Source organism: Podarcis bocagei (assembly GCF_964188305.1).
Source record: "Podarcis bocagei genome assembly, chromosome: 11".
Classification (NCBI taxonomy): domain Eukaryota; kingdom Metazoa; phylum Chordata; class Lepidosauria; order Squamata; family Lacertidae; genus Podarcis; species Podarcis bocagei.
Window position 1 is genome coordinate 17662370 of NC_138136.1, and position 13112 is coordinate 17675481.

At 43.0% G+C, this 13112-nt stretch overlaps 1 long non-coding RNA gene across 1 annotated transcript in view; it reads left to right on the top strand.

The window, feature by feature from the left end:
• LOC308597856 overlaps positions 1 to 10271 on the top strand; it is a 39320-nt gene extending 29049 nt beyond the window's left edge. Inside the window, exons 4-5 of the long non-coding RNA XR_014013211.1 lie at positions 2306 to 2391; positions 10121 to 10271. This is a non-coding gene — a long non-coding RNA (uncharacterized lncRNA). The remainder of the gene's footprint in view (positions 1 to 2305; positions 2392 to 10120) is intronic.
• The last annotated feature ends 2841 nt before the right edge of the window (positions 10272 to 13112 follow it).

The following is a 13112-nucleotide window of genomic DNA, read 5'->3' on the forward strand; positions in this document are numbered from 1 at the left end:
CCACAGTTGCTTGCCTGACCTGACATAATGGGCAGCTATTTACTGCAAACAAGGTAGATGGAAGAACATAGACATAAATGATGCTCTGGTGTAAGAACGAATCCACTAGAGGCCTGGACCAGCTTCTCATCTGCAGGGCTTCCCCCACCCCCACCCCCAATCCCTTGGCTAAGGTTGTTTATTTGAGTCCCTTCGGACAGTGACCAAAACCTAGCCACAAAACACCCACTTCAGTTCAATAGAGTGGTTAAAGAAGCAATTGTATGGCTATATCCCTTCCTAAGCCTAGATAACCACAGCATCAGACTTTGTGTTCGGAGCTCGTTTTGTCCATCTATTACTATGCAAAGTAAAACCACTGGCCCCAAGAGAACCCGGGAGTGTGCTGTCAGTCTCACACAAACATGTAATCACAATCAAGCTTGATCTGAGAAGGCAAAGTGTCAAGAGCTGTTGCAGCGGATCACGTGAACACTGGCGTGCCCGTAATATTTATGAAGCCAGCTGAACTGTGCACTAAATGACCTCAAAGGGTGCTTTGTTCTGCAAGTTGTGCTCCTTTCCATTCACCAATGGGGATGTATGGGAATGAAGGCACTTATGATATTTCTTCTATACAAAGATCGCCTGGGTGCAGAAGGAAATTGTGTCATCATGTGCACAAATATGGGTATTTGAAGGAAAACAGATACATTTCCCTTCCTTGAGCTGTGTTCACATTCCCATTTATTGTGCATTTGCCACATTTTTCCAGTGCTGGTCTCTAATCCATATTTGCAGGACATAATCCAAAATGCATATGCACCTGGTACTTTATTATAAGATGCTGCTGTCTGATGCTTCGTTTCTCAAACCAGCTTCACAACAATCAGAGTCTTGGAGCCATTCCTAGTTTGTCTTCAGCCAACATGTGCACCTTGGCAAAGACATTCCTCCCTGTCAATGGCTCCGAGTGTACACACAAACAGAAACTAATGGAAGCATTGCTGATGTGAACAGCTGGGAGGGAGAGCTGTGAAACGCAATGGGGAGGAAACAATTTCACTGCCAAACTTGGCCCTTCAGATGTTCTGAGACTACAATTCCCATCAGCCCTGACCACTGGTCCTGTTATCTGGGGATGATGGGAGTTGTAGTCCCAAAATATCTGGAGGGCCGAGGTTGAGGAAGCCTGTATTAGAGGACTTTAGGCTAGCTGAGCTTCCCCAACCTGGTATTCTAGAGATATTTTGGGCTACAACACCCATCATCACTGATCATTGGTGATGCTGGTGGAGAATGAAGGGAACTGTGGTCTAAAACAGGGGTAGGCAACCTAAGGCCCATGGGCCGGATGTGGCCCAATCACCTTCTAAATCCGACCCGTGGACGGTCCAGGAACCAGCATGTTTTTACATGAGTAGAATGTGTCCTTTTATTTAAAATGCATCTCTGGGTTATTTGTGGGGCATAGGAATTTGTTCATATTTTCCCCCAAAATATAGTCTGGCCCACCACATGGTCTGAGGGACGGTGGACCGGCCCCCGGCTGAAAAAGGTTGCTGATCCCTGGTCTAAAATATCTGGACTGAGGAAGGCAGTGCTAGCTTCAAGATCTCTAATGTAAAACCAGTAGGAACTGCCCAACAAAGCTTTTCTACTAGACACATGCAAAGGGAATGATAGAAAAAGCTTCTCCAACTTTTGATGGGCCCAAAGCTGCCTGCAGGTTACTACTGGTTACCCTCACCTGGCCTGTCAAGAGATGGGTGCTTCCAACAAAGTGCTTCCCCCAAGTCTGGGGTCCCTGCCGAGTGAGACAGGTCCTTGTGATTCTTTGTAGAGGCAGCTAAGATGTAATGGGATGCCATTCCCCCCCCCCCCGACAACATGAAGGAACCCTGCGCTCCAACGAATATTTTCACATGCTTAATTCTAGGGCAGCTGGACCAATCATTGCCAGAAGCCTTGTTATCTGCCTTGAACGTGTTGAAGGGAGGCAAGCAAGATAAAAATTAAAGCAATTCCCTCCCATAGAATGCTCTAAAGTGTTGAATGCAGTAAGCTAGGGGAGGCTAACCCACCAGACCGCCCCTCAAAGCATATTTTACTACCCCCCTCAACCAGATGAATTTTTGCAACAGTGACAAAAAGAAGCAGCCCAGCTGTGGGGTGGTTAGGGAAGTTTACACCCTGAGCAGCTCTGAGAAGCTTCCAACAAAATATAAGGGAGAACAACAAAACGTCAAATGCTTGCCAAAATAGGTCTCTCTTCACATGTCTATTAAAAAGTCATATTGTAATTGTTTATCTCTTTGACATCCAGAAAGAGGGCGTTACAGAAGGTGGGTGCAGCTACTGGAAAAAAGTCTTTTGCCTGTAACTGGACGATGAAGATGGATTCAGTATAAGGTATTGTAAGCTACTTCTAGGTTGTTCTTGTTTTTATAATACTTTACACAGTACAAAGTGTTTTACAGGCTTTGCGTTTATTATAGCATAAAATGACTCATGATTAGGACTCCAGCATCATACCTAATAAGATTTTGTTAGGCAAGTATCAAGTTTGTGAATTACTCTCAGAGGGTTCCAGTGGAGCTAACTCTGCAGACTGTATTGTGTTAATAGTAGATAATCAATCACAAATGAGATAACACATTCCACGTGTGGGGTGAATGTGACACCAGATTATTTGTATTAATACCCTTGTGGGATATTTTCAAGTTACTACTTTTGAATATACACTCTGGGATAACTTGACTAATGTAATAAAAGCTCCATAAGATATCAGATGCACCAATCTAATTCTTAATATAAACCTAACCAGCCATTAAAACACATTTTTTTCCACATTACATTCTCCATTACCCATATAAAAGAAATCATAACAAATGTTCATTCTAAAATGAAGTTAGTGTTTAGTTAGAAAATAAAACATAAGGAAAAGGGGAGAGGTCTTCCGATTTTCAAGGGATCAGAACCTGTAATGTTCGTAAGGATGGTAATATTATTTTACCTCATTTTTAGTGGTTCCACTCGTTAAGGGATCATAAAATTTTGGTTCAATGTAGCTGTGGTCAGGTGAGATGAAGGATCACCATGAATGTGCAGTTAATCACTTGCCAATATCGTGGAAACGACCACTAAAAATGTAACAGCACAACTTAACTAATGTTTTAAAATTTATTATTATTTATTAATTTATACCCTGCTTTTTGAGAAATATTGTTCACAGAGAGGCATCCATTGTTTTACAAACATTGCAATATATAAAATAAGAAAAAGCAACACATTCCGTAAATTAATCCAATGAATAGAAGAGCAGGGCAGCTTTTCAAATCCAAGGACCTACAGCATAAAATCCTCACTACGCACTAAAAGCTACAGAAAAGAGATTGTTATTATTTATTGAATTTATATACCGTGCTATACCTGGAGGTCACAGGGTGGTTCACAGAACAAAATCAAAATATAAAACCACAGAATATATAATCAAAATAAAAGTAACAACCCTATAACCCCCCCCAACCCACTACACTTTAAAAGGGCATAGGATGTCTATCAAATCAACCAGAGGCCTGGTTAAATAGGAATGTTTGATCTTCAGAGTTCTCATACACATCACAATGGATGTGTCCTGCAGGGTCCCCAGAGGCACAGAGTCCCACAACTGTGGGGCACATATGCACCATATTTTTCTCTGTTATTCTTGCTAAGTTAACACATTAGAATAGGGATGGAAGCCCTCTGGCCTTCCAGATGTTCTTGGACTCCAGCTCCCATCAGTCCAAGTTGACATTGGCAGTAATGAGGGATGGTGTGACTGGCAGTCTGGGAACATCTAGAGGGTCACAGGCTTCCCACCTGTTTCTGAGCATTGTAAAACATTTTGGAGCCCTTTTTAAGGACCAAAAAGCGATTTGGAAATGCCCTTGTGAACACACAAAATGAAAACAAAACAGGAAATGCAGCAACATCTGGAAGCCCAAGCTTCTTCATCCTTGCATTGCATGATTGTTCTGGGAATTCTTTTATCACAGGACACCATTTTCCTTCCTTCCTTCCTTTGAACAAGTCCAAGGAATGTCTTTTTCCTATCGTTTTTGCTTGACATCATCAAGTCAGTGAGTGACCAAAATTGCCTGATTCACCTGAAGGCTGATTCACAGGACAGCCCCCAAAGTAGCAAGACCTCACTTAATTCAGTCAATCCTTCATATTAGGACACTTGGGACTACCATAAGCTCTTCTTCTTCCTGACCAGAGTTGTGCTTGCACTCTCTATACCCCTTCCTCATTTGCTCACCCTCATCCAGAGCCCCAATAGAAGGCCCTTCAAGTTTTATGGTCCTTCAGTCTTCTATAAATGAGGCAGAGATATCTCATTGGATATAATTCAGCCACCAACTAAGTGTTCATTGAAATATGCCAGGGAAGCAATGGGTGGATAATGTTAGGGGAAGAGTTGAAAGAGGAAGAACAGAGGTCAAGATCACCACTAATAGTCTACCTTCAGTAGTGTGTAGGAAAGTCTTAAACCTGTTTATTCATGAGTTAGTATTCATAGGCTGGATCCTGTAGAGCAGTGGCTTTCAACCAGTGTGCTGTAGCACCCTCGGGCACCTTGAATGATGGTCAGGGGTGCCGTGGGCAACACTGGCCTCTGTCCCTCTTTCCTTCCCTCCCTCTTCTGATGGCCTCCTGCGTCTCTGCCTCCCAAAGGCTTGCACAGCTGTTCCCCACCCAGTATTTCCCAGCTTCTGCCTTCTGAGCTATGCTCCTCTGCAAACCACTGTTCCAAATCTATACTGTCCTCCTGCTCCTGGGAAGATTCAGGATAAGGGGGTGGGAGTGGCTCCCACCCTTCTTTCTCTGATTCCAACCTTTGAATTTAGTGGGACTCCCATGTGTCTGGGAGTGCTGTTTTACATTGCAATCCTGCGGTCACTTACAGGGAAGTAAAAGCTCTATGCAACTCTGTGGGCCTTACTTCCTCAGATATGTGCTTCGAAATTCTGTCTTCATTCTTCCTTGGCCTCGGTTCTCCCTGAATACGTTTCCCATACTTGCACATAACTAGAGTTTATGTTAATCCTGAGCTATCATCCCCCAGCCTTATATTTTTTATATAAAAAAGGGTGTAGTGATCAGTATCCATCATCTTTCCAACTGCCTTGTCACTACATCAATTAATACAATTGAGCAAAAAATGTCACAGGCCCGGCGGAAAAACCTTTCCGCAGCCTTTCAGGGGGAAGTTTAGTTCCAGCTTTTTCGCCTTGCATTAGCTCCTGTCATCCACAAAACAACAGAACCCAGTGGTGTCAATTATATTTGATTGACTGAGTAAAGCACACACACAAATAAGCGAAAACAATGGACACAAAAATCTATATATGACTCCCCTTGTCAGCACGAATGCTTGTCTTCTCCATTTTCATGCTGCACGGTGTCCTGCTGCTATGGGCTTAAATGTTTCCTTCAGCCCCCAAACTATCACCAATTAAGTTAGCAGGGTCTTCAGAGGTGTCAAACGACTCCCTGGGCAATTGGCTGTAACTGCTGTTCAATAAATGAGGTCTAATTTATCAGTTTAACTTCACTTTTAAAAACCTAATGTCTCACGGTACCATGTGCTATTTGCCCAGAATGTGAAGGGATGCCTGCCATGGCGTGTTTTGAAAGTTAGAAGAAGCTCTTGTTAACAGCGCTACATTTTTTTGGTCTGTCACGCCTTTTCTCCTCTTGTTGAACGATGGATCTGAATAAAATATACTCATGCAGCTCATAGTTATACATCATTGGGTCCTACAGAAGCCTTCAGGCAGAAAGCGGATAAATAAAAAACAAATGTGAATTACTGCAGGCTTGTGCTGTCTTTGGAGCACATGATTTTAAAGGCACTGGGCTGGAGCAGTGTTTGTTTGTGTGTTTGCGTGTGGATATTTGCATCAAGATTTAGCCTAAACTCTGTTATCAGTGCCATCAGTCCATGCAGTGTATATGCTAAATAAAAATTGTGGAAGTCCTGAACTTTTGCCTGGGTGGAATGAAAGACCAGATGCAGCCTAATGAGCTGGTGCTTGATTCAGATAAGACAAACAGTCTGATGGTCATCAGACAAACGAAACTCGGATTGAGAGTATAGCCTGTTCTGGAGAGGAACCAGACTAATAGCTTGGCACTGCTTTTGGACTCAGCATTGGTTCTGGAGGGCCAAGTGTGGCCAGGAATGCTTTTGTCCAGCTTGGACTATTATACCTGCCACACCACTTCTTGGAGAAGGCAGATCTGGCCACTATTAGCCATGCCTTATCATATAGACTACTGCGGTGCACTCTCTGTGTGGCTGCCCTTGAGCAGCAAACTGGTGGACAATGTGGCAGCCAGAGTGTTTTCTGATGTGTGCTTTTCTCCCCTTTGTTGAGGCCAAATAAAACACCGATCATAGGAAGATTCCTTATGTGGAGTCAGATCATTGGCTCATCTTGCTCACCATTGTCTATACTGATGGACAATGGCTCTCCAGGGTTACAGGTAGGAGTGTCTTGCTCCAGCCCTACCTGGATATGCTGGGGATTGAATAAATAAATAAATAAATACTGAATTCCAAGTGGTGGTGGTTGGTGGGACAGGAGGGAAAGTCTACAGGTGAATACAGTGGTACCTTGCAAGACGAACACCTCGCAAGACGGAAAACCCGCTAGACGAAAGGGTTTTCCGTTTTGGAGGTGCTTCGCAAGACGAATTTCCCTATGGGCTTGCTTCGCAAGACGACAGCCCATAGGGAAATATCCGGGACAGCGGGGAAGCGCAGCGCGTCTTCCGCACTGTCCTCGGACCTCCTCCGAAGCCGGGCGGCGGGGCAGGAACACCTGCCCCCGCCGCCCGGCTACGGAACGCTGCTCCGAAGCCGGGCGGCGCGGCGGGAACACCTTCTGAAGGCGGGCGGGGGGCGAAAGTCTTTGTCCCCCCTGCCTGCCTTCCCAGGGGCTTTTTAATTGCCCCGGACAGCGGAGAAGTCCTCCGATGTCCCGGAGCGATTTTAAAATGCCGCCCGCCAGCATTTTAAGATCGCCCGGACAGCGGAGAAGTCCTCCGCTGTCCCGGGGTTTTTTAAAATGCTGGGGGTGGGAAGAAAAGCCCTTGTCCCTCCCCCCCAGCCTTCAGAAGAGGTCCGGGGACAGACTGTCCCCGGACCTGGTCTGAAGGCGGTTTCCCTAGGAACGCATTAATTGATTTTGAATGCATTCCTATGGGAAACCGTGCATTGCAAGACAAAAAACTCGTAAGACGAAGAGACTTGCGGAACGAATTAATTTCGTCTTGCGAGGCACCACTGTATTAATTTCATCATCATCATCTTCATCATCATCATCATCATCATCATCATCATCATCATCATTATGTGAATTTGTATGCCAGCCTTTACCCATGGAGCTCAGAGTGGTTCACATAGTGCAATATTTACAACTCTTACCACATTGATGAAAAGACTCATCTGATCAACAATATGATAACAAGAGCTTACAAGAACTCTGTTTACACTTCATGGCTCGGCAGTACAAGTGACATACATAACTGGATGTAATGACAAAAAGTTCAGTGAAGTACAATTTCACCATCTCACATAGTTCAACCATTATGAGAGATGGCCAAATATTTTGATTTTGGCTACTTTCAGTTTCTATTCCCCCTCGCCCCCCCCAAAGAAGATTCAATTCACCACATTTCTGAATCAGTTTACAATTTTGTAAAAAGAGACCCTGAAAATTTGCCAGAATGGTGGTTTTTTTTTTTTGCAAACAATGTTATCCAATATGCATTTGCGTAAGTTATTGTCACTAACCGATGAATTTTCATGCACACTTTCACCTAATATAAACATTTTTGTATAGATTCATTGATTGGAAAGAACTGCATTGCAAAATTCAGAGAGGTGTGAATTTCACAAGATACCTGTGTCTTGGCTGATGCTTTCTCAGAAATTGCTAATTAAGTAGGTTTGCATTAAAAAGTGACCCGCATCAAATTTCTCCCCCTTTCCTATTTTTTTCTTCACCTGTTTTTATGTTCTCTCTACTCTTCCTTGTTCTTAAAATATTTTATTTACTTGATCTGCCTTTGATTCTCCCCCTGCCCCCTTCTTCAATCCTTCCTCTCCTTTCTCGGGCTTTAAGACCTTTAAGTCTTGACTGCATTCCCTCTCCTTTCAATCGGGAAACAACTTTAACAATTAATAATTACCTTCAATAACTAAACCAATCCAGCTGCATTCGTGATTTCACTTTGGCCTACATCTGATCCTCTTTGAACAAACCCACACTCTATTTAAATTATTTGAAGAACACACTTCTTACCCATCTGCCACGTTGATGTGCTGGGATTCCAAAGTCCCTATTAATGTGTGCACATGCATCTTAAAATACCAGTGGAAAGAAGCAGTAGATCATTTTTCATCAAACCTTTTGGGCCCTTTGTCCTGTTGTGGGCTACTGCCCCCTAGAGCCCTGAAACAAGCTTGCTTATTCAAAAGCAAAGCTCATTTCCTTCCTCTGAATTTCAGCGTACTTTTCTGCTTGCAGAGAAAACCAGAACTCTTGGCGCTCTTCCAACCCTTTCTCCACCTACTTTGATCCTATAAATGAGAAGGGATCCCCCCCCTTCAACATAGATTGCCCTTCTTTAGCCCTCTATAGAACAAACACTGGAGTCCTTTAAGTCTAACACAGCAATTTCTGCACTGGGACTGAGCCAGAAATGGAGCTAATCTCAGTCCATTACTCTGCTAATGCTTATCTTGACCTTAGGACTATTTCAAATACTCCGAGAAGTCATTAGCACTTATGGGCATCAGTGCTTTCTCATTCCCACATTCTTCTATTAATTGTTCTTCCAATTCAAGTGAGGAACTGCAGGTACAAAATATTTCTGCAGTAGGCATTAGCGAGTAAATGAAAAAAAGAGAAAGAAATAAAGGCTATGGAGGCATGCATTTAGCATAAAGCGAAAGCCGGAGGTGGGGGGGGGGACACACGTCAAGTTAAAAACATCACAACAGAACAAGGTGAAATAAAGCAGAATACATGAGTGGAATGCGTAAGCAAACACACCAGAAAAACACTCCAGCAATATAAAACAGACGAATTTAATTTGCATGAGGATAATGACTGTCTTCTCTGATTTAGGAAATAGCACAAGCCATGGAATAAATGATGGTCTTTTCTTATTTAGGAAAAGGCACAAGTGGTCATTCATTTTCCCCGACAGAATGCACTCCAAATGGGATGGGCTAATGCAAATGCATATTACAGGGCTTCCTCTATTTATTTTTTAAATAAAGATTTATTCTTCATACCAAATGCCAGGGTGGTATACCACATGCTCCACAAACAAAGAAAGCATAAAACATCATTAAAGCAATACAGAATAATCATAAAAATGACTGGCGCATCTAAAAATGTTTAAGTAGCTGAATAGGTCTGTTGGAATAAAAAAGTCTATAACAGATGCCTGAAAATTAGCAGTGAGGATACCTCTCTGCTCTGCTGGAAGAATGCTCTACATCATGTGACCGGAAACAATAAATGCCCAACTTTTAGTGGGGGCTGCTCAGGCCTCTGTAACATGGGGTTACAGTGATTGGGCTGGAATTTATGGACACTGGCAGGCCCAAGCTGTTCAGGGCTTTGTTATGTCAATGTAGCCTTGACCATAGATTGTACAGTCACTCCAGACTCAGATGCTATGGAGCAAGAGATGCGTGTCATAGAATAACAGAATCATAGAGCTAGAAGGGACCTCAAGGGCAATCTAGTCCAACCTTCTGCAAAGCAGGAATCTCAGCTCAAGCATCCACGACAGATGGCCATCCAACCTCTGCTTAAAAACCTCCAAGGAAGGAGAGTCCACCACCTCCCGAGGGAGACCGTTCCACTGTCAAACAGCTCTTACTGTTAGAAGGTTCTTCTTGATGTTTAGTCGGAATCTCCTTCTTTGTAACATGAAGCCATTGGTTCGAAATCCTGCCCTCCAGAGCAGGAGAAAACTAGCTAGCTCTACTAGAATCACAAAATGTGTGCTTCAAAATCAATTGCTTCAGATCAGTTAGAAGCAATGAGAAACTTTCTATGTTTAATAGGAGGACATTCTTACCAGAGGGCAAAGACCACCAAGAAGCTGCATCTCCCAGGGAGAACATCATGGCAAGAGGAAGACCAACCTGGATCCATCTATCAACTATCTTCCATGTAACAGCCCTTGAGATATTTGAAGACGGCTATCATATCTCCTGTCAGTCTCCTCTTTTCTAGGCTAAACATACCCAGCTCCCTCAACCAATCCTTATGTTTCCAGACCCCTGATCATCTTGGTTGCCCTCCTTTGCACACATTCCAGCTTGAAAATCCAAAAGGATTGAACTTTGGCACACACACACACACACACACACACACACACACACACTGCAACCAACTGAGCACAACTAACCAAGCTCTGGAACCTCTAATCCCTTGCAATGCTAATAAAGATAAATATATAAAGAACCCACCCCCACACTAAGAAGAAGAGGAGGAGTTTGGATTTGATATCCCACTTTATCACTACCCAAAGGAGTCTCAAAGCGGCTAACAATCTTCTTCCCTTCCTCCCTCACAACGAACACTCTGTGAGGTGGGTGGGGCTGAGAGACTTCAGAGAAGTGTGACTAGCCCAAGGTCACCCAGCAGCTGCATGTGGAGGAGCGGGGAAGCGAACCCGGTTCACCAGATTACGAGTCCACCGCTCTTAACCACTACACCACACTGGCTCACACTAACACTATGCAATACCCCCACCTGCCCCTCTTTCTTTCCCCTTTGTTTCCCTCCAACTGCAAGATGTCCGGGACATTTCACAAACTCTGAAAAAGGATCTATGAACTGAAAGCGGAGATCCTTCATTAGCAGGGTTGCTGTAACATTTTTGATGTGTTAAATACAGGCAACGTATTTATAATTAAGATTTGAAAATTACAGAGGAAAAATAATGATATGCAAGATGATGAATGATTGAATTTGGAAGCCAGGGCAAGGGGGAGGAAGTCATATAAGACGCATTTGGTGTATAATTGAATGTAAAAGTGTTCTTATTAAAAAATAATAATTGGAAAATAAAAATATTTTTAAAAAAGAAAAAAAGAATTTGGCGATCCTTGTCTATTTGTTCATTTCATAACACAAGAAAATCTTCATTAAAAATGAATTTTTAAAAAACAATAGCAATGTGCAGAAATAAGGTGTCAGAGTTGAGAATTAGGCTGAAGTGAAGCAGGTAACTTGCATTTGATCCCAGTTCCTTGCTGTCCTTCTTTAATCTGGGAGTGTAATTTCTTCCTTTCAACCAGCTGCTTAATCCCAGGAAATGTCTGAGATCCAGATAAACTTCATTTTATCTTAAGTATAGACTGGTCCTAAAGTAGAACCATTTTTTTTTTACTTGTTCAACAATGTTATGAGATAGACAAATAGCTGTGACATTAAAGAATCACCTCAACTGGAAAACCAGAAAAATGACTATGTAACAAGACCATTAAATCCAATACCTTTTATTCTATGTAGCACACTGTCAGGGAACTGACATCGGAGCTAGAGGTGGAGGGAAGGCTCTCAAATGATGCTGGAGAAGGGCCCAGCAGGGAGAGAGGCAGCTCCGCAGATGGGGAAGCAAATCAGCGCAACACCAGGGATATAGAGGGGCTGATGGGGGAATCGGCGAGAGGGCTCCAGGACTCTTCACCGGACACCAGCGGGGAGAGCACGGGTCCTCTGCTACCCACGCCCACCCTGCGCAGAAGACTTCCGCGCAGAGAGAGTAGGAGGTGACTGGGTATCAAACAACTTTTATGTTGGAAAAGATTTAAGAAACGCCCACTGACGGATTCTGCTAGCGACTGAGGCAGCCACGAAGTGAAGGGCTGCCCAGACTGAAAGGTTTAGCAAGGCAACAAAGCCTGGAGAGGCGGCAACTTACGCATGAGCAACCCATACACATTACACACACCAATACAAAATATAACAGCATAAAAATGTCACAGGACAGTCAAAACACAATATGTCAATATGATGGAAATATGAAGAGGGGAAAATCAAACTTATGGCAGTGTCCTAATTGGTAAAAATCACAATCCACCGGCAATGATCCTTCTGTGCTGCTGGCAAAGTCCAATCAAAGAGTAAATTGATTCAAATGCTTAGACACAGACTGTAGATACAACAAATGGGTATAAGGCTCCCAGAGCTGAGAGATTTACTGTTTATTTGGGATTTAAGCATTTGCAGAAAGAGTCTGCCTCAAAAACAGTAGCTCTAAACTCTCAATACAATGTAAAGCATGGAATGCTGTTGGCTAAATAAACAGGCCGTATACCTGTAAAACAAACTGTATATAAGAGAATATTTGCAAATATGGAGAAAGGCTAACTCATAATTATTAGGTAGTTCAGCTATAGTATTACTGGCTAGCAAACCCATAGTTGGCTTGTTAAATCAGTTTATTGACCAGAATCTTAAATCACATTCAGACTGTATCTTAAGGCTCTGGTAGGTGAACCACCATTAAACCAAAGTTCCATGTTTTCATATACAACAAGAAACTGCAGTATAAGTTTACCAGGATTGGTGCACAGAAGCTGGCATGTGAATGGATGAGACAATGGTGAAAGTACAGGCCAGATTCATGTTCCCGGTTTGCTAAACTGTAGTTTAATTATCCACAAGTTAATAAAACCACAGCTTAGCATTATGTGCAAATTTGGCCAAAGTAAATTGAATAGTGCTCCTTCTTCTCAGTCCCACCTTGTTTGTGTCAACTGTGATCAGTAAGTTAGTCAAGGGAGGATGCTACTAAGTGAAAGGTATTATTTTGAGAAGGGGTCAGGCTGGGTGGTTTTCTGGCCCATAAGAGCCTTCTAAATCTATGATCATGGAACCAGAGGGCTATAAGTTTCTCCCTATACTAAAACAGGGAATTTTGAATTGTTACTCTTCCCAAGGGTAAAAAAGTCCCTCTGCAATTGTTACTTTGTGTAGCGTGTAGTTCAAATCCTAGCTAGGTCTTCGTGGAGTGGTGGGACCATTGCTGTATCTCAGACCTTC